The sequence below is a fragment of the Erinaceus europaeus genome, chromosome 2 (assembly GCF_950295315.1).
Source record: "Erinaceus europaeus chromosome 2, mEriEur2.1, whole genome shotgun sequence".
Classification (NCBI taxonomy): Eukaryota; Metazoa; Chordata; class Mammalia; order Eulipotyphla; family Erinaceidae; genus Erinaceus; species Erinaceus europaeus.
Window position 1 is genome coordinate 165,559,549 of NC_080163.1, and position 26,791 is coordinate 165,586,339.

At 43.9% G+C, this 26,791-nt stretch overlaps 1 long non-coding RNA gene across 3 annotated transcripts in view; it reads left to right on the forward strand.

Annotated features, from left to right (window-relative positions):
• LOC132536775 (uncharacterized) overlaps positions 1 to 20,132 on the forward strand; it is a 272,206-nt gene extending 252,074 nt beyond the window's left edge. The window contains exons 3-7 of one of the 3 annotated variants that reach the window (XR_009548304.1): positions 6,338 to 6,446; positions 8,913 to 9,003; positions 11,205 to 11,268; positions 17,900 to 17,961; positions 19,924 to 20,132. This is a non-coding gene — a long non-coding RNA (uncharacterized LOC132536775). Of the gene's footprint in view, positions 1 to 6,337; positions 6,447 to 8,912; positions 9,004 to 10,692; positions 10,823 to 11,204; positions 11,269 to 15,314; positions 15,346 to 17,899; positions 17,962 to 19,923 lie in introns of those variants that run through there. The other 2 variants (XR_009548303.1, XR_009548305.1) reach the window with 2 other exon arrangements.
• Positions 20,133 to 26,791: the final 6,659 nt, after the last annotated feature.

Consider the following 26,791-nt stretch of genomic DNA (forward strand, 5'->3'; position numbering starts at 1 on the left):
AACTCTCACAAGAATATACTAAAAAGTTACGTGTCACACTGTTTATTTGGAGTTATTCATGACTTTAATCATAAAAGAGGACTGGGAAAAAAAGCAGTGGATGGGACTTGGGTGGTATAGTGTAGTGGGTAAAGTACAGGTGGCATGAAGCATGAGGACCTGCATAAGGATCCTGCTTTGACCACCACCACCTGCCGGGTTCCCCACCTGCAGGGTTCCCCACCTGCAGGGGAGTCCCTTCACAAGCTTTGAAGCAGGTCTGCAGGTGTGTATCTTTCTCTGCCACTCTCTGTCTTCCACTCCTCTCTCCATTTCTATCTTATCCAACAATGACGACATCAATAACAACAACTAGAACAAGGGCAATAAAAAGGGAAAAATAAATAAAAAGGGAAAATATAAAATAAACATAAATTTTAAAAATTGAAGAAAAAAAAGGAAAAAGCACTTGATACCAGGTCTCACTATTAGATATTTTCAGTATTAGGCCAGATTTCACTATTAAACATCCGTGATCAATGTTGGTAAGTTTGCTTGATAACCCAGTGGACCAGAAGTCATTCTGCTTGTGTTCCTACATTAATGACTGGAAACAACACTATTCATTGTTTCCAGTAAAAAAAGATTCATTTAATTCTACAGAACTTTCAAGAATGATTAATACCTATTCCCATAACTTCTTATTCAGTGATCTGTTATTGGCTATTTGCTTTCCTGTTTGGCTACTGTAAGCAGTGCAGCTGAGAACATGGGGCTCAGATACCTTTTTTTTTTAATGTGTTTGCCTCCAGGGTTATCTGTGGGGCTGGGTGCCTGCACTACAAATCCACTGCTCCTGGAGGACATTTTTCCAACTTTGATGCCATTGTTGCATTGCTGTTGTTGGAAAGGACAAAGAGAAATTGAGAGAGGAGGGGCAAGAGAGAGTGGAGAGAGAAAGACAGACACCAGCAGACCAGCTTCACCCCCAGTGAAGCGACCCCTCCCTGCATGTGTGGAGCAGGGGGCCAGGGGCTCAAGCCAGGATCCTTGTGCTGCCATGTGCAGTTAACCTGCTGCAATACCACCTGGCCCCCGGGCTCAGATATCTTTGAGAACCAGTGCTTCCATGTCTTTGGATAGAAGCCTAGGGATGGTATTGCTGGATCTTAAGGCACTGCCCTTTTTGTTTGAGGACTCTCCCTGCAGCTTTCCAAAGGGGCTGCACCAGTTTGCATTCCCACACCTTCCCAGACCCCAGATCTTAAAGGTATGTTGATGTGTGAGCTGGGAGTCTCACTGTGATCCCAATCTGCATTGCCAATGTCCCTGTAATGGGTTGGCCAGTCAGCAGAATTGTTGTGCAAATGACTTGAAAGCCTAGGGCTCTGAGATCCCAAATCCTGTTTCAGCACCAGAATCAGCCAGAGCTGAGCAGGAAGTGAGCAGCTGAGAAAAAAAAAAAATCAAAGGCCCCTGTAACCTCTGAGGTCATGACCTTGGTGTCTTCCTGGCCCTTGACTTGGGCCAGTGCTGGTTGGGGACCTGGGTCTCCCCTTCACAGGAGCTCTTGGGGGAGCTGCTGGGCTTTGACACAAGACCTGCCCCTGCCTGCAGCAGCCCCTCAGTCTTCCCTGTGATGGTGGCCAGGAGGACACAGTCCAGGTCACCTGAGTGAAGTGACACTGCTGGGCCTTTATTGGGGATCCCAACACTGACTCACAGCCCCTCCATCCCACACAATTGTTAGAGATAATGTGGTGGGGGGGCATCTGCCCCCATTCTGAAAGTGCCTCACGCCAATCTCAACAATGAATTAAAAAGAGAGCATGATTATCCAAGTAAACTAAACTGTAGAGAAAACGAAACATGTTAGTGTACAAGAGAGGGAGAGGGAGAGGAATGAACTCACTTACTTTCTCCTTGATCACATGGTATTCCCCAGAAAGAGAGCAAGCCCCACAAGGTTCACCACTTTTAAAGCCAAAGGCCCCACCTACAGCTGTAACCACTCCCATTTCTGGGTTGTGCCTCCTCTCCCTCAACACCATGACTCATCCAGGAAAGACTCACCCCTGCTCTCTCTATGCCCTGAGCCTCTGCCTCCTTCTCCTGCTCCCACTCCTGCTCCTGCCTGATTTCCTGGGTCCACATGGGTCTGCACTTCTGCTCTGAGAGGAGGCACCAGGACCCGGGTTGGAGACCACACCCCAAGTCCACCAGGAGTCACAGTGCACAGGGGGATCCCATCCTGCTGGATGGTAAGAAGGGGTGCACTCAGTGATGTGGGTCTGAGACCTCAGCCACATGCCTATGACCTTGACGTCACTGCTTCCCACCTGGAGCTTCCAGAAGCTTCTTCAAAGGCGCTTCTGCTTTCTGAGGGCAGGAGACCGGGTGTCTCCATAGGTTACAGAGACAGTGATTGGGATTGTGCCCTTATGTCAACTCTCCCATAAACCTGGAGGCCCCATTAAGATGATGGCAAAAGGAAAACAGACAAACAGCAAAAGCTAGAAGGAAGGCAACAGTGAGGTGAACACTGAACCTTTGAAAGTTCAAGGAAATGTTTAGTGTGAGACGGCCTTTACTCTGTGCTTCATTTTGTCCCTCCAGGGCTGGGACTCCACACCTGCCCAACTCCACCATTCCTAGAGGCGGTTCTTTATCTTCTTCTTTTCCCATTTTTCATTCGATGGAGCACCCAGATGGATGGGGGAAATAGTGTCACACACTATAGAGCTCAGCTACGATAATGTACAAGGACCCAGGTTTAAGTCTCAGGTCCTCACCCGGGGGGAAAGGAGGCTTCACAGAGCAGTTAAGCAGAGCAGCAGGTGTCTCTCCCTTTCTATAATCTCTCTTTCCACTTTCAATTTCTCTCTCTATTCAAAATAAAGAGAGAAGATGATCGCATGCAGCACTGGTCACCTGCTCCTGAGTTCTTACCCCTTCAAGAGGGAACCAGGGACTTGAACCCAGGTCCTCTACTATGGTAACATGTGCTCTCTACCAGATGAGCTAGCACCTGAGCCATGGCTTTTGCCCTGAGCCCTCTCATCAAACATGCCAGGGGTAGTGATGTGTGGATGTAGACACACACATATGCACACACAGAGCCCAAACCTTTTGGTTCCTACTGAGTTAGCTTCTGATGTTGGAGTCCTACAGGCCTTACCTATGAACATGACACAGCATAGCCAGGACTGAACACGTTAGGGAAATAACAGAACAGTCTGGGGCCTGGGATTCAGCATCGAAGATACACGCAGATGCACTTGCATTTTCCCAGCAGCTGTTAGAAGTTCTCTTCCGTCAGAATGAACTGCATGTTAGAATTTAAACATACTTCTGAAGGAAGCTCAGAGTTACTATTATTGAGGTGAGGGAGCAGAGTTTAGTGCAGAGCACAGCGTTCTTAGCACATCAGTGTGCAGAGATGAAGCCTGGCTGCAGGTGGGCACCATCTGAGTTTTTAGACCCCAGAAATTCTGTTCTGTCACAGGATGGACTTCCTCTAGGGGGCCGAGCTCAGTGCTGAATAGCTCCAGGTGAAACTCCCTGTGCTGCACATTTATTTGGAGGGACAGCCTCGGGGCTTCAGGGACATTGACATCAACTTAGAGAAGTGGGGTCAGTTAGTCTTGTGAGTGCCCACACACCTCTGGTTTGGCAAGAGCGTGCTCAGAGAATATGAAGATAAGATTAAGACAGAGTGTTACCAGTGGTGGTGGCCAGGCTGGTGAGGAAGCCTAGATGCGGAGATCGGCACCACAGTAACAGTGTGTGGATTGTTGTTCTGGGGACCCTTCTGAGCAGCTCATGTTCTTTGGAAGCACATGTCAGGCTGTTCTGTAACTTAGAGTCTTTCCATTTTTCCTTTAAAAACAGAAACTGATGTGACTGACCTTGACCCATGTCTAAATGAAGGAGTGTGGGCTTCTCTCTCTGACACTGTAGACATAAACATGTTCATGTCTGGGTCCAGGACTTAACACCAATTTTAGCTAAAAATATCAGTGAGAAGTGTAATTTTACCCTTCAATTTTATATCGTTCCTGCAGTTATTCACAGTGGCATTTTAGATGAATTCAAAGTATGTTTACATTTTGGTGACTGGAGATAGCTCATCTCTTAGAGTGCATGCCTCCCATGTTTGAATCCCTGCATTTGAGCATCAGCACCATACATGGCCTCAGTCTCGTCATGCGTGGTGACAGGTGCTGTGATGACTCTGTCTCTCTTTTTCCAACTGCTCTCTCTCTCTTTCTCTAAAAAATTATTTTAAATATTATACAGTTGGGCATTAGGGCCATTCAGTGGCACTGTGCAGATGGCAGGGCCAGGATTCTTCCCTGCAGTGATTAAAATAAATCAAGAGCCAGGGAGAGAGCATAATGCTATGCAAATGACATTTCTGTCAGAGGCTTCAGGGTCCCAGGTTCAAACCCTGCTACTACCATAAGCCAGATCTGAGCAGAGCTCTGGAAAAAAAAAAGAAATTAAATTCAAATAAGTCTCCTTTCAAATGAGCTCTTACAAGGAGCCTTCCTTGTTTGTCCTCTCCACAATGTCAGTCAGGTTTCATCTTTCACCTTTACTCCCTCACTTCCCTCTGTTTTTTTCTGGGTAATATTTCCAGGAGTCTAGAATCACATTGTGATTGGTAGTCTCTTCTGTTGAATTTCTGTCATCTCCATTCAAAAGTTGGTTGCATGAGAATTGGGCCTTTTTTCTTTTCTTTTTCTTTTTTTTTTTTAGTTCTTACTATAGGACACTATTTCATTTCCTCAGAAAAATAACTTAAATATGTAGGCCAATGTGAAGATGCAGATAAGAATTCATTAGTAGCCACTTGTGGTGGACGGTCATTAGCACCTAGGGGTCCAGGACCTGGACAGTGTTGGAAACTTGCCCTGGAAGCTGCATGGACATGTCTAAAACATACAGTCTTGCAAACCAAGGTCTCATCCAAAACTGTGAATGATGCCTGGCAGAGGCATAATGTTGAGGTGGTTGTGTGTCTAGTGGTAAATAAAAGACAGGCGTCCATCAAGCTTCCTGAACAACTAGAAAAACCACAGCCCACATTTCTCCAGTTTAGGACCTATGTAGCCCCCATTTGGAAAAAACCAAATGCCCTTTGACAGATGACTGGATAAAAAAGTTATGGGACATATACTCAATGAAGTATCCCCTAGGAAAGAAAAGATGATGTTGTATCCTTTGGGATAAATAGGATTATGCTTGGTGGATAAGTAAAGAGGTAAGTGACAGCTACAGAATGGTTTTTGGCACTGGGTAGAAACAACTCAGCAACATAAATCTCAGGTCTGGTCTGTGGCACTGCATATGCTTGTGTCATGTGTTATTCTATCTCTGTCTCTCTCATCAATCAACAAATGGAGTTTTGAAGTAGGCTACCTGGTGATCTATTCCTCTCATCCTAAATAAAAACTTGAAAGAAACTCTAAATAAATTTATTTATTTCATTCTTTTATGAAAAAGCTATTGAAATCTTTTTTCCAATCATGTGTTCTTTTCTGTGAAGGCCTGAAATAATTTAGAAGGCCCGACTTAAAAAGTTCATCATTTCTACTAATGTATGAGGTTTAGTAATGTAGTATATACATTAAGTGTAACAAAGTATAAATATCAGAAATTCAGCAACAGGAAAGGAACACTCAGCATTCTCTGAATGGCATTTGTAAACCCAGAAGTGCAGAGTGCAGCCACACTGGAGCCTCAGCTCTGAGGGCAGGACCTTCCTGCCTGTGGTGTGGTGTCTCCAGGGTCAGTCAGCACACACAGTGCTCAGGCCCCTCTCCCCACCCTTGCTGAGCTGCCAGATGAGGACAGAGCTGCAGGAGCTCATGGGTTGGGCTAAGAGCAGAGGGGAGAATGACAGAGTGCTTCTCTCTGTCTCTCCAAGTTTGAAAGGAGCTTCAGGATCAAGCACTCAGTGCCTCTGCTTAGCCTGTGGGTGTCTGCCTACTTGCAAAGATCCAGGAGAGCCACCAGCAGAGACAAGAGGTCACTGGTTCTAGGCTGGCCCAGGAACAGCTTCCTGGTTACTTTCTCCTAAGACCTCCATCTTGGTTTTCCATGTGGTCATGACTTTTACATTTAAAACCTTTTCATCTACTTGTCTGTAAAGCCAGTGGCTCAAGCATGAAGCTTTAGTCTTAGTTATTCTCTCTCGTTCTCTTCTGAACATTAAAAGGGAAAAACAAAAGAAAACATGGGTCATCTGGCACAGTGTAATCATGCACAGGAGGCCCACAGATAAAAAAAGGAAATATGGACATCAGTATTTTGTGGAGTTGAACTTATTTCTTCCCAATTTCTTGCACTGCAGGTCAGTTCAGCAAAAACAAGAGTGGCATTCCTGTCTGGAGAGGGTGGAGAGGAAGAGAGTCAGACACCTATAGCACCGCGTCATAGCCCATGAAGCTTCTCCAGAGCAGGTGGAAGCAGGAAACGGAACCCAGGTCCTTGCTCTTGATAACATTTGCACTCTAATGGGTATACCACCTGCATGCTGTGCAGTTGGTTTACTAGGGAAACTACAGATATTTATGTTTATGGGAAACTGTAAAGGCATAGGAAGCAAAAGGAATTCTTAGTGGCTCTACAGCCTAAATATAGAAATAATGTTGCTTATTAAATTCCATAATGTTGATCAGGCTCTTCCTGATGTCAGTCATCATACTCTTTGTAAGGAAGTGAGTTTGAGGGCCAGGTGGTCATGTCCTGAATAAGCACACACATTACAGTGCACAAGCACACAGGTTCAAGCCCCTGTTGAAGCTTCTGGAGTAGTGAAGCAGGCCTGCAAATGTCTCTGGCTCTCTCCTTCTCTGTATCCCCTCCTCTCTCAATTTATTTCTGTCTCTATCCAATGATACATATTTTTTTTTTTAAAAAAGGGAGTGATGTTTACTAACTGGAAACTCCTACAAGAATCAAAGAAATTTTCTAAAAGCAGGGGAGAGGCCCAAAGCCCTGTGTTCAAGGGAGATAGCATATGGCTGAGGGTGAGAGTTTCTACATGTAGTTTAGGGAGATATGAATGTGAACCCATCAGATGACTACAGTCTTGCAAAACATCATTCCTGGGGGCCAAGAGGTAGCACAGCAGGTTAAGCGCACATGGTAAGAAGTTAAAGGACCAGGTTAAGGATCCAGTTTCTAGTTGCAGGCTCCCCACCTGCTGGGGCCACGCTTCACAGGCAGTGAAGCAGGTCTGCAGGTGTCTGTCTTTCTTTCTCTCCCCCTCTGTCTTCCCCTCCTGTCTCGATTTCTCTCTGTCCTATCCAACAACAGCAGCTATAACAACTACAACAATGGGAAAAATGGCCTCTAGGAACAATGGATTCATAGTGCAGGCACCAAGCCCCAGCAATAACCCTTGGGGGTATTGGTATGCTTCTAAAAACCCCTTCTATTTCATTAGCTTAATCCCCCCTGCTTAACACTATTCTATTTACATAACCCCTTCATTCTATTTACATAACCGCTGTTAACAAGTACCACCCTCCCTCCAGGGCATTGGTGGTTCAGTGGTAGAATTCTTGCCTGCTCCGCCCCCTCTCCTTGTCATACCCTGATTTTCACCAGTCACTTTTCTTTTCTTTTCACCCTCTCTGCATCACATCCTGTTCCCACCCTACTGGGCTAGTATATTTATAAGGACAAGATTGTTTGTAGTTAGTTTAGCTTAGCTTGGTATAGATTGTGCTGCGTCCTGTATGAATAAAGAGATACTGCGTAGAGCTCAACCATGAGTCCCTGGTCGTCTGTTACCCGCCCGTGAAGCCAGCCTGTCGAAAACAACATAATGGCGCTTACAATGTGGGACTGGACCTGCGCAGATAAGTGAAGACTTTGCCTACCTATGCACTATGGTCTTCTCTTCCACTTATGAAGAGGATAACTCCCAGATAAGTGAAGACTTTGCCTACCTATGCACTATGGTCTTCTCTTCCAGTTATGAAGAGGTTTGCCAAAGCCTCTACTGTTTCATCATGAGATAGTTACTCTGTCTCTGGAACATTTTGCTCTGGGCCACACTTTGTTTCCCTGACCAGGAACTTTGGTTTCTTGTGACCCTAATCATAGAGCTTGGGAGATGCACTGAGATTTCTCCTTGGACTTTTTGGATTCCCTCTCCCATGTTTCCTGAGGAAAAGGACTACATTTTGCTCTGGGCCATAATTTGGTTCTTTATGACCATGATCATAGACCTTGGGATATGCATGGGGATTTCCACTGAGACTTTCTGGACTTCTTATCAAATGTTTCCCATGGAGAAGGACTACTCTAATTTGAGGAGAGTTCTCCAGTACCCTGGCAGGGGAGGTGGTGGGATATGGAGATTGGGTGGTGGGAATTGTGTGGAGTTGTACCCCTCCTACCCTATGGTTTTGTTAATCCTTTCTTAAATAAAAAAAAAATTAAAAAAAGAAGTGCAAGGACCAGGTTAAGGATACAGGTTCTAACTGCAGGCTCCCCACCTGCAGGGGCCTCGCTTCACAGGCAGTAAAGCAGGTCTGCAGGTGTCTTTCTTTCTCTCCCCCTGTCTTCCCCATCTTTCTTGATTTCTCTCTGTCCTGTCCAACAACAGCAGCTATAACAACTACAAAAATGGGAAAAATGGCCTCTAGGAACAATGGATTCATAGTGCAGGCACCAAGCCCCAGCAACAACCCTTGGGGGAAAAAATTAAAAGTTCCTCAGCATAAACAAATAACAATTTCCCTCAGTTAATTGTCATCCTTACAAATGGTGTTTTCAGTGTTTTCACAGGTCCCTGTCCCTTATGATTTACTGAGATAACCTAGAAAAAAATGGTAAATGTAAAAGGATCATTCAGAATCCCCTCAGGTACTTTATCTGGACTCACCATTTCATGGTCTTTTCCCACCTTCAAGGAGCCCTTCCATCTGGAGCAGATGACTTCAGAGACCCCAGGGCAGCTGGTCCGCAAGGCCAGGCAGTAGAGAAGGAGCCAGCAGGGGAGAGGTGAGCCCCAGCCTTCCCAAAGTGCCTCCTCTGGGATGTCTCCCTTTCTGAAGCAGGATCATGACACAGGACCATTCGCATGTGGGGGGTGCGGGGGTTCAGGGAAGGTTACAGGCAGGGACCCAATTCTCATCCGAAGTCATTTCTAGAAAGGTATTTTATTTTGGGAATTGCTCTAGGTCAGTGTGGCCAACCCTTTTTCTGCCAGGGGTGACATGGATATTTAAGAGATAATTTACAGGCCCTACAATTATCAGCTTGAACATGAGCATTGGATGCTATGTGCTGACTTTGATTCCCAGATGAAATGACTCCCTGGGTCTCGTGTTGTCCACAGGCTAGAGGTGGCTTTTATTTCATATGCCCAGATCCTATCCTGCATGGGCTTCTCTGTAGGTACATTGTTCTGTCATTAGAGCAGGACCTTTAGGGCCTGGGAAGAGGCCTTCCCCACCCCAGTGTGTGTCCAGTATCCTGGCCACCCTGGGAGCAGATGCACTGCCAGGCCTGTCAATCCATACTTGTAGTGGGGAACTCCCATGCACAGAGAGTATTGGAGGGTGAAAGGGACTCTGAGCACAGCCTGGGCTGAAGTGGCCTTGACTCAGCTAGAATGTGGCTCTGACCTCACTCCACTGACTTACTTCCCACATATTGACTGGATGTTGATTGTCAGGACTAATTTTTTTTAATTCTCCAGCTTCATATTCCCTCATGATTCCATGTTATGCTTCTAATATTCCTACTACAGAAAAAAAAATGATTTGATAAGCTTTTGCATCAGAGGAAGGGGAAAAGGCTCTCTTAGGTAAAGCACTACCTTGCTTTTGTATGACAAAGCCTCAAGCCTAGACCCTCCATGTTGAAAAAAGCTTTGACACCATCTCTCTCTGTCTCTCTGTCTGTCTATTTGTCTGTCTCTTCGCCCCTCTGTTTTTCTGTCTCTATGTTGAGAAAAAAGATCTTACACCAAGAATGAAAATCATATAACATACCTTTTATTAAGGTGACTCTTACTTTATTAACATATAGTTCAGCTTTTTGTTCTTGTTGTTGTTGTCAATAATATTTTTACTTCACTGAAACCTGAGGAAACTGTACTTGAATCTTGCCTTAACAGATGATGAAGGATGAGGTTTCATTAAATTAACTTGTTTAATCATCTCCATTTGCCCTGCCCCCCAAAAAATAAAATAGACCAGCTATTGTCATCAGTCACAGAAAATCAGAGTCTACACCAGGGCATATCTATCTGTAACTAACAATACAGCTGAGCCTGACAGTCCTTCTCGGGATGAGACTCCTTTTCTGACTGTCGGTGTTCTGGAGTCACTATTATAAGATTGCACAAAGGCTCTGTTCCATCAAGGAATAGAGCGTTCTTGCCGAAAGCCTTTGTAAGGGACTATATTTGGGTTCCATTTTAGAAGTCTTGGGTCTCAGGTAGGAAAACCAGGATGCATGTATCAACTCATCTATTAACAAATATTCCCATGTTGATGTAGGAGAATCCCTTCTTGTATTAAATAGGAGTTTGCTGTCCCCTCCTTTCTGTCCTACTGAGCCTCAGTAGGAAGTGGACCTGCCCCAGGCCCCATATTTAGCTGTCCTCCATTCTCTCCAAGCCTCTACTGAGCAGACAGGAACCTCCTCCTCTGCTCATCCCAGAGCTCAGTGTCTTGTTCACAGGTGTCCTTGCTGATGGGCGAGTCCCCTGGTCGGGATTCCAGGGCATTACCAGGAACTCCCAGGCCCTGGGAACCCTGTTGGATGAGCAGAACTTCTCCTCCTGTATCAGCAAGAAGCCACCTGGCAGCAATCCCTGTTCATGCAGATGCACGTGGCCCTGGTGATACTTATTTTAAACTATGATCTGTATTTAAACTTGATTTGCAAAGAGCTGAATTTGCTAGAATATATATTTCTCATTTACAAGGAAACAGTCACACTGCAAGAAGAAATACAAATGTTGACATTAGTGTTTTAAACATATTGTTCTTATGCATTCAGTTAAAGAGTTACTGAAATCAGCAATGTTTACTCTCCAACCATAGTGAAGTCTGTGGAGCTAAGAGAATTTATATTTTTAGTTGATTCATTCTTTGTGAACCTTAGGGAAGCTAAAGACAAGTTTTCTTCAAGTAGATCCTGTGAAAGGTGGGTTGTAACTCCAGTTTTTTGTTTTTGTTTTTTAATTCAAGGTTCCTGCACAGCATTAGATGTGTCTGACTTCTAAGGAAAATGAGACTCCAGACACATTGATGGGTGAGTGTCAAGATATTCTAAGTTGGGATGTTAGATTTAAAATAGCAGTTCAAAACTCTCTCAGTAGCAGCTGTTTAGTATTTAGCTTAATTGTCTTCACACATTTCATACATCCTGACCAGCCCTTACTGTGGCACAAAAGTCAAACCTGACTTCCTAAAGGTTTTCTTTAATACATTGAAGAATACACCAATTTGTAAATCTTGGGAACAATATAGTTGTTGGGTCTTTCTATTCATTTTGTCATCACAGTGTAATTTGTTTTAGGTAAAATGCTTCTTTAAAATAATGAAAATAGAAAACAGGCATTGTACAATGTAAAGGCATCAATACCCCTGTCCCAAACTCACCTGTTCCCAGTGTCTTTTTCATCCCCTTTCCACATTTTCTGCTACATGTTCTCAGGAAAAAAAAAAAAAAAGAAAAAAAAAAACAACCTCAGACCTGCACCTCTGCACCTCTAGCCATGCTTGATGGTGTTGTTAGCCAGAGAGGTGAAGTCTTCTCTCTATTTTTTTCACCAAGAAGTGCTGTCTTGAAAAAATGTTTTGAGAGAGAGGCTGGGTGGTAGCACACCCATTTGAGAGCACATGTTACAATGCTAAAGGACACAGGTTCAAGCCCCTGTTCCCCACCTACAGGGGGAAAGCTTCATGAGTGGTGAAGCTGTGCTGCAGGTGTCTTCCTGCCTATCACCCCCTTCCCTCTCAATTTTTGGCTGTCTTTATCCCATCAATAAATAAATAAATATCATAAAAATTTAAAAATATATATGTTTAGGGGGCTGGCAGTGTACCCTGTTAAGCACACATAGTAGTCAGCACAAGGACCCATGCAAGAATCAAGGTTTATCCCACTCCCCACCTCAGGGGGGTCGCTTCACAAGAGTGGAAGCTGGTCTGCAGGTGTGTCCATCTTTCTCTCTCTCCACTCTCAATTTCTGTATTATCCAATAAAATGAAAAAATAGGCCACCAGAAAAAGTGGACTCTTATTAAGCCCAAGGAATAAATAACCCTGGAGGCAAAAAAAAAAAAAAAAAAAAAAACAGGAAAAGAAAAAAAATGTTAATCGATTTATTCATTTACTTCACTAATCATGTCTTTCTTTCTTGATGTTTATAGAAATACAAATTACACTCTCTTTTCCTCACAGCTTTTTATTTTCAGTATGGGATTCTGCTAGTCTATTTATTTATTTATTCCTTTTGGTTGCCCTTGCTAGTATATTTCTTTGCAAAAAAGGCCCTTGTATTTCTGAGACTCCTTTCAAGTGAGGTCACACCTCTGAGTCCACACAGAAGTATTTCTTGAACCCCAGCCCCATGGCAGAATGTACTCAGCATTTGAAGATAGCTAGAGGCTTGTGTCCAGGCTCAGGTGTTCATGTGCTGAACACCTGCACTTGGTGTTTCTCAGACTGAGTTCCCAGCCCTCTTAGTGTTGTGCATTTACAGTCCAAGTTAAATCCTCAAGATCAGAATGCAAAGAGACTTTCCTCTCTATACCTCAGAAATGAGCTCCATTTCCCAGACTGCGAGCTAGAGCACTGTCAGAGGACTGTGAGCTGCTTAGTGCAGCATCCTCAGTGCCCATCCATAGTGACACTCTGCTTCTCTCTTTCCTTCTCCTCCTCCTCCTTTCTCTACTCTCTCTCTCTCTCTCTCATTAAGAAATGAACCGTCCCACCTGCAAAGGAGTCACTTCACAGGTGGTGAAGCAGGTCTGCAGGTGTCTGTCTTTCTCTCCCCCTCTCTGTCTTCCCCTCCTCTCTCCATTTCTCTATCCTATCCAACAATGACAACATCAACAATAATAACTACTACAACAATAAAAACAACAAGGGCAACAAAAGTAAATAAATAAATATTTTAAAACGTCTTTAAGAAAACATTTTAGGGAAAAAAAAGAAAAAGAAATGAACCACATTTTTAAAACTCAAATCCACACCACAGCAAACTATCTTTCTCAATTTTGGGAAGGGCAAGGGAAAGCAATCCTAAGCATGAAGTACTAGCCACTGTTGTTATGCACAGTTACTCCCTGTGTCAGCTCTGGCTTTGTACTTGGCTTCTGGGTTTTCAGTCCCCTGCGTCCTCTCTTTGGTGACTCCATGGGCTGGAAGGAGCAGTGGGATGGGAGCATAGAGCAAAGTGCCTGCTGTTCCTTTGTAGCCCTGACAAGGAGAAGGACATTCTAGGACTGGCACAGAGCTCCCACAGCAAAGTTCATTTTATTGTGTAGGAAGCCCCAGGTTCACACACCATGTGCACATCACATCAGCTCAAACAGCACAGAGGGGAGACTCCATGATCAGTGGAGGCTTGCAGTGAGCCTGGATCTCTATCTCAAAACCTCTGTCTCTCTCTCTCTTTCTCTGCCTCCAGGGCTATTGCTGGGGCTCTGTGCCCTGTACTATGAATCCACTGCTCCTGGAGGCTATTTTCCTCTTTTGTTGCCCTTGTTCTTTATTGTTATTATAATTGCTTTTGTTATTACTATCATTGTTGTTAGACAGGACAGAGAGAAATCTAGTGAGGAGAGGAAGAGAGAGAGGGCAGAGAAAGACAGACACCTTCAGACCTGCTTCTCCACTTATGGAGCCAGGGGCTCGAACCGGAATCCTTAGGTCAGTCCTAGAGCTTTACACCATGTGCACTTAACCTGCTGCACTAGCGCCTGGCCACCTTGGCTCTTTTTAAAGGATTCAAAAGAAAAGGTCTTCTGGAACTAGTGGGTCATAAGACCATAGCAGTTAAGTAAATAATAAAAGAAAAGAAACATTTAAAGTCTATTAGACTGACCTCATGTGGCAGTATAGTGAGCAGAGCAATTCCACACAATCCATTGCAGTTATTTAATCACAGCAGCCATCAGTGTTCCTACCTTCATTTGTTTGACTCCTTAACAGATCTCTGTAAAGGCACAGTTTAGAAGGGCAATGTCAGGGCACAGGCAGTGGCATATCTGGTAGAGCGCACAAATTACAGTGCACAAGCATCCAGGTTCTAGTCCCTAGCCCCCACCTGCAACAGGGAACCTTGATGGACAGGGAAACAGAACTACATGCTCCTGTCTATCTCTCTACCCTCATCTCTCCTCTCAATATCTCTTATCTTTATTCACAAGAAACAGTAAATCAAATCTTTTCTAAAGAAGGACACATTTAGTGTCAGAACTGACAAATAATCTGCCATAGAAATACAGATCTCAATGGTATTGGGCATGGACGAGCAGGAGTGTTCTCAGACAGGATCCTAGCTGAAGTTACTAATGGGCCCAGGAGAAGAGCCCTCGTACTGCAGTCGCCAGCTTTTCCTGTGCCAGATCCAGGTTCAAGCTCAATCCTCACCATATGATGGAAATAAGTGTCAGTGCTGTGTTGCTGCCTTTCTCTCTCTCCCTCTCCCTCTCCCTATCTTTCTTCCTCTCTCTCTGCTATCCTGTAATTCAGTGGATGGAGCTGGTTACTGGCACCATGAATTCACTGGTCCTGTCAGTCGTTTTCCTTTTTTTTTTTTTTCCTATTTTATTGAATAAAGATATATTGGAGGGGAAAAGAGAGAATAAAGAACGATAGACACCTGCAGCGTGTTTCATCTCTAAGCATGTTGGGAACTTGGACTCAAACCCAGATCCTTGCACATGGTCATGTGTGCCCTCAGCCTGGTGCCCCACCTCCCGGCCTCTTGTTATTTTTGATCTATCTCCCTCCTCTACTGGAAGAAAGACAAACCCAGTGCAATGTCACCCTAGACATCACGGAATATAAAGTTCCTATTGCACCCTGTACCAAGGGATGTCTGCATTATAAGCAAGGGAACCTGGGAAGCTTGCTCCCATGGACTCAGCAATTTCTATGCCTGGGCACCTGCTTTCTGTAGGGTTTCCCTGGCTGAGTGCAGTGATGTTCCCACAGACACAGTGGCTCCATCCTGACGCCCAGAGGGAGGACCTAAGGCACCATGTGGGCACTAGCTCAAGGTGAGTTGGCCTGATTGGTACCATTCTTCAGCCTGAGTCTGCATGTTGACTGTTCTCCGTGTAGGGCATCAACAAGACTGTGGATAGGAAATGAGTGAGCTGCCAACTATTGAGCTGCTGCGCCGGAGACCACAAGACTCCACTTCTGTCTCCATCATGGCAGAGCCCTGCCATCTGGAGCAGACCTCTGAGGAGAACCCAGGTCAGTGTGTCCTCAGGCCCAGACACTGAGTAGGAACCAGCAGGGAGCACTGGTGAACCCCAGCCATTCTGCAAGTGTCCCCTCTGGGCCCATGACTGCCATCCTGATGTGGCTCCTGACATTGAAAGCCACCTGTAGGGGTGAGGGGGTCGTACAGGCAGGGCCCAAGACCCAACACAGTCCAACTTGGGGACACTTCCTGTTGTGAAATCAGACCCAGCTCACTGCTAGGGAGGGTTCTTATTTTTCAGTGGCTGTAGGTAGATAGTGGCTCCTCCTCTTTGTCTCTGGAGCCTCTCTCACACAGGACTCTGTCTCTGTGCACTGTGTCTCTTACCAGACCAGAGTGCAAGAAAGTGAAATGTATACATATCATAAATCCTCGCATTTCCCCTTGTAAAGGGCCCAGGGATTTGTACTCAGTCTTCATGCTGGGGAACATGTGCTCTCTGTTATTCCAGATTCACCCTGGTCCCTTTTGGAATTTCTGAAAGCAGCAAGGTGTTCATCACCTCCTGTTCGTGAAAGGCTCAGGCTGTAACTAGAGGACCGACAAGGCCAGGCTCCCACAGTGGATCAAGTTCAGACATCACAGAATATTAAGGGAGCCATTGTGTTAAAACCTTGGCTGTTCAATTTCAGTTGAGAAGTCACTATAAACAACCTGTCTGCATTGCCTGTGCTGACCAGTCTGAACACTTGCTAGAGTCTGCTGGTGACTGGTAACTTTGCAACAGTTACTCAACTCACACAAGGTTGCAAAGGGTATTGATGAGGTACTTTCTGGTCATAAATACATGTGCCAGTTTACAAATATATATATAGAGAGAGAGAGGAACAGGGAGAGGGAGAGGGAGAGAGACATGAAGGAGGGAAGAGAAGGAAAGTATAAAGAAAACAAAAGAAATGAGAACTAAGGAACAATCTGGCTCATTTGATGTCAAAGAGAGGAATCTGACTGATCCCCACCAAAGAGAGACAAAGTGGAAGTGTTGGCCTTGTGATTGCAGCCAGACAGACACAGTGTCACAGAGGAACTGTGGGCCCTTTCCCACATTGGGAGCCCAGAGCAGGCCAGTCAGAGCCAGTGTTACATTAGAAGCATTTGAATGAAATGTTGGTGTCAGGTAAGTTGAGACAGCAATGCCTTCTAGTTGTGGGAAATACACACACACACACACACACACACACACACACACACACACACACACACACACGCCCAACTTAGGCACACACAGAAAGGAAATAAGCAGAGGATTAAAAAACTGCCATGCAAAAGGAGACAAATAGGTCTCCAAAATGATCAGTGCACAGGTGGGTCCAAATCCGGGAGCAACCGCGAAGGTTAACAGACGGGTTAACAGTGTTTTAAATGCTTGTGGTCCATATACACAAGGGAAGTCTACTCACCCATTGAAGATGGAGAAATTATCCTCTTACGTCCTACTGTATGGAACTTCAGGTGGCCATGTTTAGTACCATTTGTTGGAAGGAGAAAGATGAGTATTTGGAAATCTCACTTATAGATGGAACTTAAGAAATAAGGAAGAGGTTCAAGGCCCTGGCTCCCCACCTGCAGGGGAGTCTCTTCACAGTCAGTGAAGCAATTCTGCCGGTGTCTGTCTTTCTCTCCCCCTCTTTGTCTTCCCCTCCTCTCTCCATTTCTCTCTGTTGTATCCCACAACAACATCAACATTAACTACAACAATAAAACAAAAAGGGCAACAAAAGGGAATAAACCAATAATTATATTTTTTAAATGCCCTTTCCCTTCATTTAAAAAAAATTAGCAAGAAAAAGCCAGATACATGGCAGACTTTAGACTGGGCTTGGCCTGTTGCAACAAGACCAGGCCTTGTGCTGTAACAGGAAGAGGAAGAGTGGGTGCTGGAGATACCCACTCTGCCCAAGGGTGGCAGAAAGGCTAAGATGGCTGTGGAGTCAGTGTGCAGGTGACTGTCAGAGACGGGGAGAAATTGTGCCCACTTGATAACTACTATTTTTTAAATCATTCTTTCCTAAGTAGAAAAATAAACTGAAAGGAATTTTGAAGATTAACAATAGGCTGTTTTGAGTTGAGGTAGATTCATAAACCAGTGTTACAGAAATTGATATCTTCCCTTTTTCAAAATGTGTTGCAACACCTTATCTTCCACCAGAGTCCAATGAACCCCCTGCACCTCATCTGCAGACTCTGGGGTCTAAGCACTAAACTCTAGTTTTCCACAGAAAGAAGTTCTTCTGTCCTTAATTTAAACTAGATTTTATGGACAGAAGTCACTTCCTAATTTAGGTGGCTCACTTATGTATTGTTAGGATTAAACTGAAGTTCTGTAGAATACAGTTTTTAGATCAGTATATAGTGCATAGTAATAGCCTTTCAGTCATTTATTTTTATTTTCCCAAATGTATTGTTCTTAAATTTACAAATTCCTCATGTGTTTTAGATTTTGCCCATTTGGCTTTGGCTGGAATTCAATTACTCTGCAGGTCCTTGTCTCATCATCTAGTGGGTAACAACCTTTTCTAACATGGGCCAGGGAGTGAGTTACTATTGTTTCCTTTCTCTTAAAGTTGATAATACAGAGTGGGGGAGAGAGCATAATGGTTACGCAAACAGACTCTCATGCCTGAGGCTCCTAAGTCCCAGGTTCAATCCCCCACACCACCATAAGCCTGAGCTGAGCAGTGCTCTGGTGTTTCTCTGTGTGTGTGTGTCTCTCTCTCTCTGCATCGCTCTCAAAAAAATAAATAAAATTAATTTTAAAAAAAGGATTAGAAGACCATTCCAGGCACACATGAGAAAACTCCATTTAGTCAGGACTATGAATGCCCTAACACAGTAAGGATTAATACTCTTCTGAAATCCCTTCTAGAAAGGTTTTGCAGTACATCTGGTGTCTCTGCTAGATTATTTTAGTTCCAAGAATTTAAAGTATTAACTTAGTGCAATTAGTCATAGGAAATATTCAAAGGCTGTAGCAATACAAAAACCATCCTTGATTAGGTAGCATCATGAATGAATCTCAGCTTGTAAGGAAGTGTGTATCTGTATATATACACATACACATAGTTGTATGAGAAGTTTTCGCTAAGGAACTCAGTGTTCTAAGAAACATTTAAGATTGTTTTATGTACTACATAATCCTGAAGTGTGAGGGCTTTATTTACATTTATGGTTTTTCATTCCATCAGTGAATGTCCTTCTCTAGTTAAGTGGAATTGAACTGCATTTATACTTCAAGCATTATTAACCTTGTGGATCTAGGACCTCCTGTATGCTTGATTTCACCACTTCTAGGCTGCTTTTTCATTCAGACAGAGGGACAAGAGAGGTGAAGAGAGACAGATGGCATACTGACTGCATTGAAACTTCTCCTGGTCCATTCTCTTCCCATGTAGGGCCAGGGTCCAATTCTGGGCAGCCTGCTCTACTTGGTGAACTATGTGTGTTAAAGGGTTCATTTTCCACATTATTTTAAACTGTTTTTTCACAGGTAGCATTTGCAAAACAGTGTCTTGGAATGAGGATAGGTTGACTTTACATGCCAGTTATAGGCATAGCTGCTCTTTACAAATTAGTGAAAATTCAGTTTTCTAGATATTGGACATTGCTTTTCTTTATTATAAATTCCCTTTTCTTTATTATTCCTCCCTCCTTCTCTCTGTCTCTCTCTATTATTTGTTTGTTTGTTTGTTTTACCAGAGCACTGCTCAACTCTGGCTCATTTTATGGTGGTATGAGCTGCTGAGCCTGGGACTTTGGAGTGTCAGGTGTGAGAGTCTTTTTGCAGAACCAATGTGCTCTCTACACCTGCTGGAACAGTGACTTCTTTGTGTCAAATTCTTCTCAAGAGAACATACCAGAGCATCATTCTGGCACATTCAGTGCTGGAACCAAATTCAGGATCCTATGCTTGCAGGCCCTGCTTTCTAACTTCTGAGCTCCCTCCTGGGTCACAGTAATTCTGCTTTTAAAAACAACCAGAGGGAGTCAGGCTGTAGCACAGCGGGTTAAGCGCAGGTGGCGCAAAGCACAAGGAATGGGATAAGGATCCTGGTTCGAATCCTGGCTTCCCACCTGCAGGGGAGTAGCTTCACAGGCGGTGAAGCAGGTGTGCAGGTGTCTATCTTTCTTTCCTCCTCTCTGTCTTCCCCTCCTCTCTCCATTTCTCTCTGTCCTATCCAACAACGACAACAACAATAATAACTACAACAATAAAACAACAAGGGCAACAAAAGGGAATAAATAAAATAAATATTAAAAAAAAAAAACCAACCATAGCACCTCTGAGCTTTGTGTGGATGCCAGTTATAGGCATAGCTGCTCTTTACAAATTAGTGAAAATTCAGTTTTCTAGATATTGGACATTGCTTTTCTTTATTATAAATTCCCTTTTCTTTATTATTCCTCCCTCCTTCTCTTTGTCTCTCTCTATTATTTATTTATTTGTTTTATTTATTATACCAGAGCACTGCTCAACTCCGGCTTATTTTATGGTGGTGTGAGCTGCTGAGCCTGGGACTTTGGAGTGTCAGGTATGAGAGTCTTTTTGCAGAACCATTATGCTCTCTACATCTGCTGGAACAGTGAATTCTTTGTGTCAAATTCTTCTCAAGAGAACATACCAGAGTATCATTCTGGCACATTCAGTGCTGGAACCAAATTCAGGATCCTATGCTTGCAGGCCCTGCTTTGTGACTTCTGAGGTCCCTCCTGGGACACAATAATTCTGCTTTTAAAAACAACCAGAGCACCTCTGAGCTCTGCTTGTGGTCATGCCAGAGGTTCCACTGGGAGTCCAGAGCCTCAGGCATGAAAGCCTTTTGTGTAACCGCTATGCTGCCTCCCGGTCACTGCAGTTGTGTTTGCAAAATAGACTTATAGCACCAAGGTTTGGTGCAGGGACCTGAAGGAGCCAGGAGCAGCCCTGAGTGCTGCCATGTAGGTGTTGTGAGCTGAAGCTGGGTTTGGAGGTCAGTTTACTGTGTCAAGAAAGCTTCATGGAACTCATTGTGACACCTGTGCTTTTCCTCCCTTTATTATGTTTTCATCAGAGTCTAAGTATTCTTTAAAGGAGGCTTGGTGCTCTTCTCTTTTCAGACCCACTAGAATTCTTTTCTCCATTGTACTGTCAGCATCATGACTTCCATTGGTTTGAAGCCCATCACTAACTCTTTAGAATCACTGCTGCTTGAATGTTGCTAACATTATGCTTGTTTACACCTGAATTGTGGTTTCTGGTGGGCAGAAGACGTGTGCTTTCTTTCCTCTCTCAGAGCCTAAGTCGTGTCTGATACTACGCAGTTGTTAAATCACCAATAGCCACAAACAACTTTTCATGCTTCTCTTTTCTGTTTTCATATTAGTATAAATAGAGATTGCTCTGGCTCTGTGAATGTCTTTTTTTCCTTCCCAAGGTACTTTCTGATTATGATAAGTAGTTATTTTTTGTTGTTTTTATTTTTGTAACTTACAGGTTTAAATTTATTCTGCTTTGCAATGGCACTTAGTCTTCCTGAGTTAAAAGTGCTAAAACTGTTTTTAAAAGACCAGAGGAATAAAGGGGGAAAATGATAGTTATAACTAAATATCTTTTTTAACATTTGTATTAGGGATTTAGTAATGCTTTATAAGATTATAATATGGACAGCCGTGATTCCACACCAAACCCATTGCCAAAGTTCTGTACTTCTGTCCACAAGAGGAACCACCATAGTTTTCACATAATCTTAGAAGTCAGCTTGGCTGCTTCTATTTCTTTTACTTTTTTCCAAGTTCTTTTGTTCCAATTTTCTATATTCTTTGTCCAAAAGGACATGGTACTATCTCTTTTTTAAATTGCAAAATATTTTCATATTAAGTATATACTTGAAATTATTATTATTATTATCATCAAGTTTATCAGTGGTGTGGTAGTATGAGTAATGGTCATTAATTTTCTGTTTTATGTGTTAGAACAGAGAGAAATTAAGAGGTGAGTGGGAAGAAAAAAGGGAGGGGGACTGGTGTAGTGGGTTAAGAGCCCATGGCAGGAAGTTTATGGACCAGTTTAGGAATCCACATTGGTGCCACCCACTTCCCACCTGCAGAGGGGTCACTGTACAAGGGGATGAAGCAGGTCTGCTGGTGTCTATGTTTCTCTCCCCCTCTCTGTCTTCCCCTACTCTCAATTTCCAACCACTATGACAGAAATAACAATAATAATAACTACAACAAAGATAAACAACAAGGGCAACAAAAGAAAAAAAGAGCCTCCAGGAACAGTGGGTTTGTAGTACAGGCACTGAGCCCCAGCAATTATCTTTGGGGGGGAATTAAATAAAAAAAGAAAAGAGATATATAGAGAGAGGGACTTTCAAACCTACTTCCCCACTCATTAAACATCCTCCCTGCTGGTGGGGATCAGGAGCTCAAACCCAGGTCCCTGTGTATGGTAAGAGCAGTCTCAGCTGTGTGCATCACCAGCCATGCCCCATTCTAACATGGTTATCTAGTTGTCTGTGTTTAGGTTGGTTCCACATTAGACTTACCAACTATATAGCTATATAAACATAGCTGTGCATGTGTCTTGGGATTAGCACACAATTAATAATCTAGAGGGGAGGGGGAGATGGAGAAGGGGAGAGACAGAGAGGTACCTGCAGCCCCGCTTCCCTGCTCTTGAAGCTTTCCCCACCTCAGGCAGAGACCAGAGAATTGAACCTGGGTTATTGTGCACTGTAAAGTGCGCTCAACCAGGTGCACCACTGCCTGGACCCTAAAAATATAAATATATAATTTATATTTTTAATGAGAGATACAAAAAGAGAAACACTGCTCAGCTCCAGGTTATGGTGGAGCTGATAATTGAACCAGGGACTTCAGAGCCTCAGGCATGAAAGCCTGTGACATGCAGAACCATTATGCTGGCTCCCCAGCAGGGACAGTGAAATATAAGGAAGTCAGATGAATGACATGCCTGGAGACAATCTGAGTATTCAAGACTATGGGAAGTTCTTAAAAATTGAGAAAAGTGGGCAGTTTGTGTGTCACCCAGTAGAGTACTTAAGTTGCCATGTTGGTAACCTTGGTTTCAGCCCCAGTCCCCACCCGCGAGGCAGGGAGGGGGGAAAGTTTTAGAAATAGTAGAACAGTTCTGCACCTCGGTTCTTCATCTTTGTCTCTACATACATTCAAAATGAATAAATAAAATAAATACAGCTGATTATGATGTTAGAGTCCTGTCGCTAATAGTAAAAATAACATAAATGATATATTAGTAATATATGAATAAAATAAATAAAAATTAAATTAAGACAGTTGATAATGATGATAGAGTCCTATAGCTTATGAGCAGAAGCCATAGCATTAACAACAGCAGTGAAACATCAAGAAGAAAATGACACATTGGCCTTTAGAGGATTTCAAATATTATGAATAGGGTACAGAAAAAGTACAAGTGTCAATAAATACATAAAAATATTACACTTGTTCAGTTATTATCAGGGAGGTGCAAAAGAAACTATAATGTTGATTATATTTATAAGTAGCATAAAAAAAGTGGGTCACTATTGAAATATATATATAAAAAAACTCCCATGCTCAGTGATTTGGGACTGAAATCATTGTTTCCATCTTTTTTAAAAAATGATTTTTTAAGGTGCATTAAAATTTTTTTATGTATTTATTTTTCCTTTTGTTGCCTTTGTTGTTTTTATTTTTGTAGTTATTATTGTTGTTGTCCTTGTTAGATAGGTTAGAGAGAAATGGAGAGAGGAGTGGAAGACAGAGAGGGGGAGAGAAAGATAGACACCTGCAGACTTGCTTCACTGCCTGTGAAGTGACTCCCCTACAGGTGGGGAGCTGGGTCTAGAACCGGGATCCTTACGCCACTCCTTGCATTTCAGCCACATGCCCTTAACCCGCTGCTCTACTGCCCAACTCCATGTTTCTATCTTTTTTTATTGCCTTTCTGAGCTTTTTAACTTTTTATTCATTTATTTATTCCCCTTTTGTGCCCTTGTTGTAGTTAGTATTCTTGTTGACGTTGTTGGATAGGACAGAGAGAAATGGAGAGAGGAGGGGAAGACAGAGATGGGGAGGGAAAGATAGACACCTGCAGACCTGCTTCACCACTTGTGAATCTACTCCCCTGCAGGTGGGGAGCTGGCGGCTCTAACTGGGATCCTTACACTCGTCCTTCTGCTTTGTGCCACCTGTGCTTTACCCACTGTGCTACCGCCCGACTCCTGAACTTAAACTTGTTTAATTTTCAGGTGTGGTAGTAGTGTACACAGGTTTTCATTTTTTTTAATTTTGACAAAAACATATTATGATATTTTAGAAAATTTGAACTTTTTATTTTGGAAAACGTGTACTTGCTTATTTAAAAATGTCACTTCTCTTTGAAACAACATTGAATGTTAAATTTTCTGAAGTCCTTAGTAGACAGTGTAGTACTAAGTTTTCCTAAAAAGAGAAAGGGCAGTCAGTTTGGACAGTGACCTTCAGTTCCCCAGGAGGCCAGTTTTGACCTGTGACCTTCTGACCTGCAGGCTGTGTGCAGATGCCAGTGTCAGCAAATGAGCGGCTATTCCATGACCGTTTGTCCCCACACTTGGCATCTGTCTGGGAGAGGCTGGGCTAAGGAGTAAAAGTCTTGTAGCTCTACTACCAGGCTTAGGTCCTATGGTAGTAGAGGTGTCACCTTGAGCTTTGCTGTGAAAGTACTGCTTACTGTAACATCCATCCAGAAGTTGGAAGTGCAACATCTTTAGTCTCTGCTACTGTCTCCTCCTGAGCTGACTCCAATCAGTCATGTCCTTACTCTGGCCCATGGAATGTGGACAAATGGGAAGCAGGCAGAGACCTCAGTGGCTGTCTGGCTATGGTATGGGAGCCCTTCTCCCAGCACTGAAGAAGCTCGGTGCCACCCTGTGGAGGCTTGGGGAACAGGAAACACACAGAAAATAGATCCAGTTGAGCTGTTACCTGCCTGCAGACACATGGTACCTCAGCTAATGCAGAGCTGCCCAGAGGAGCCCACCAAGGTTTCATCTGAGCCCTGTGCAAAGAGAGGGGTGATATAAGGCACAGAGTCAGGGAGTGATATTTATTATAGCAGTACAATCAACAAGAAAATACAGTAAAAGATTCTGTAACTACATACATACAGTGAAAGGAATAAGAGAGAGATTTCTGTGAAAAGACCCTCAAACTAGGATGTAAGAAGGCATCAGGGAAGATGACTCAAATGAAATGAGCTGGATGTGGAATGTTGACATTTTTCATTGTGACCCCACAAGACAAAAAGTTTAAAAGAACTGTCTTAGTCGGAGGGCTTCATGTCTTGAACCAGGAAGTTTACACATAGATGGCAGGACTGAGAACTAACTCAAAATCCTGCAAAGGATTAGGAAAATAATTGTTCTCAGTTGGATATCATAAACTAACAGGGAAAAGAAAGGGTTAGTTCTAGAAAGGGGAAGGGTGACTGTAGGCATTCCAGCAGACACCTAGGTGGCCTCACTGATTGCAAATTTGCCAGGGTTACCCCAGCAAGGTGCTGAGAGGAGACCTGAGCCCTTATCAGCTGAGCAGGGTGTAGACAGTGGGCTGTCTGGATCCTGCTCTGAGAGGCCTGAGATGGTCCATCACTGCACCTTTCTGTAGGTGTCACTCTCCTGGCTTGGAATTTGGAGGCTGTCTTCTTGTCATGCCTGAAATGAAACACTGAGAACTGTTTTAGTCAAATCAAAATCTCATATACTAGCTGAGAAAGTAAGCCAAAGAGCGAATTTCTCCAAGGAGATAAATACATGAAGGGGCTAAGTGGTGCCTGGTGAGCACACATGCCACAGTGAACAAGCACCTGGTTCTTGCCCCTGTCCCCACCTGCAAGGGGGAGGCTTTAGGAGCTGAAAAGCAAAGCTGTAGGTGTCTCTCTTTTCCCCCCATTTGTCTCTCCCTCCCATCTTAATTTTTGTCTCTAGCCATTAGGTAAATTGAGTTATTATCAAAAGAGTTAAATATATTAAAACCTAGTCAGCATGTAGTAGAAACCTTTCCTCTCTCTATACAGCAAAAATCTGCTGCCTCTACCCAGACTGTACTGCCACCAGTAGAATGAGTAAAGTCCTGCCATTGTTGGGATGTGATTCTCTTGTCCTGCTTTAATCAAATAGAACACCTTGTGTCTCACACATACTAGTTGATTGAATTAATCTCACATGGCCTAGGTTCACCCAGACTCATGGTGTAGATGAGGTGTGTCCAGGAGCCTGGTCACCTTTGTACCACTGGCATCAGTCAGGAAGGAGGCACCTACCTCTAGCAGGAACGGGACCAGGATGGAGGGCCTCACTCCTCCCTGTCTTCCTTGTTAATCTCTGTGTGGTTGCTGGTGCACAGCACGGCCATGATGCAGGAGAATTGAGTGCTGGTGGCCGTCTCCTTTTGGTGGAGCAGAGCGACACAGTCCATGATGTCCTCCATTGCCAGATTCATGGTGATGATGGGGTGGCTCAGGGCATAGTTGTAGAGTGACAGCTTGTGGGTGGCCCTGTCCCCACAACCCATCAGGTATTCAATTCTGAGCTTAGAGGCAGTGAGGTCCAGCAAAGGCGGCCATGAGGGGCCCCCATGTGGACAGTTGAACATGGAGCTCTTCCTGATGCCTTCCACATCATGGAGGGTGGTGTCAGTGTCATCCCTCTGGTCCACAGCCACCAAGATGTTCTTGTGGTGGCCTCTGCCAACAGAGCTGCCCAGTGTCCAGGTAGAGTCCCCCCCAGTGCAGAGACCTGTGAACATAGCATTGGGCTTAGCAATGGACAAAGGAGGGGCCGTAGCGAGCAGACCAGAGGCAGTGAGAGGATGAAGGACATGGAGAACCAAGGGGCTGAGAGTCTACTTCCTAACTGAAACCTTTGTAAAGGGACAGATGAAGAAAGCAAATCGAGTCTTAAGTGTAGGAGACGATTTCTGCATATCAGCAGGAAAATCTTTGAGGATTTGAGAAAGGAGACCTGGACTCCCTACTTTTGATTGAATTTGAAGGTGTATATAACTGGCCGTGGCTTTTTATTTGACAAAATAAGAGGTTTCTAGAAACTTGGAAGTAGAAGTTATGCTGGGTCACTGTTAGTTCTGGTGTATATCATGGTCCCGTCTCCCCAGTGAGGCTGGTTTTCAGTGTCATGAGCTTGTTTTCAGGAGGGAGAAATGGCCAGAGAGGTGGCACTTGCAGCAGAGTGTTCAATTTCCCTCTCCTCTGCTGGCCCTGTCCTGGGGTCTGTGCTTGAGGAGGAACTAACCTGGGGTGTCCTCAAATAGCTGCTCCAACAGGAAAGACTCC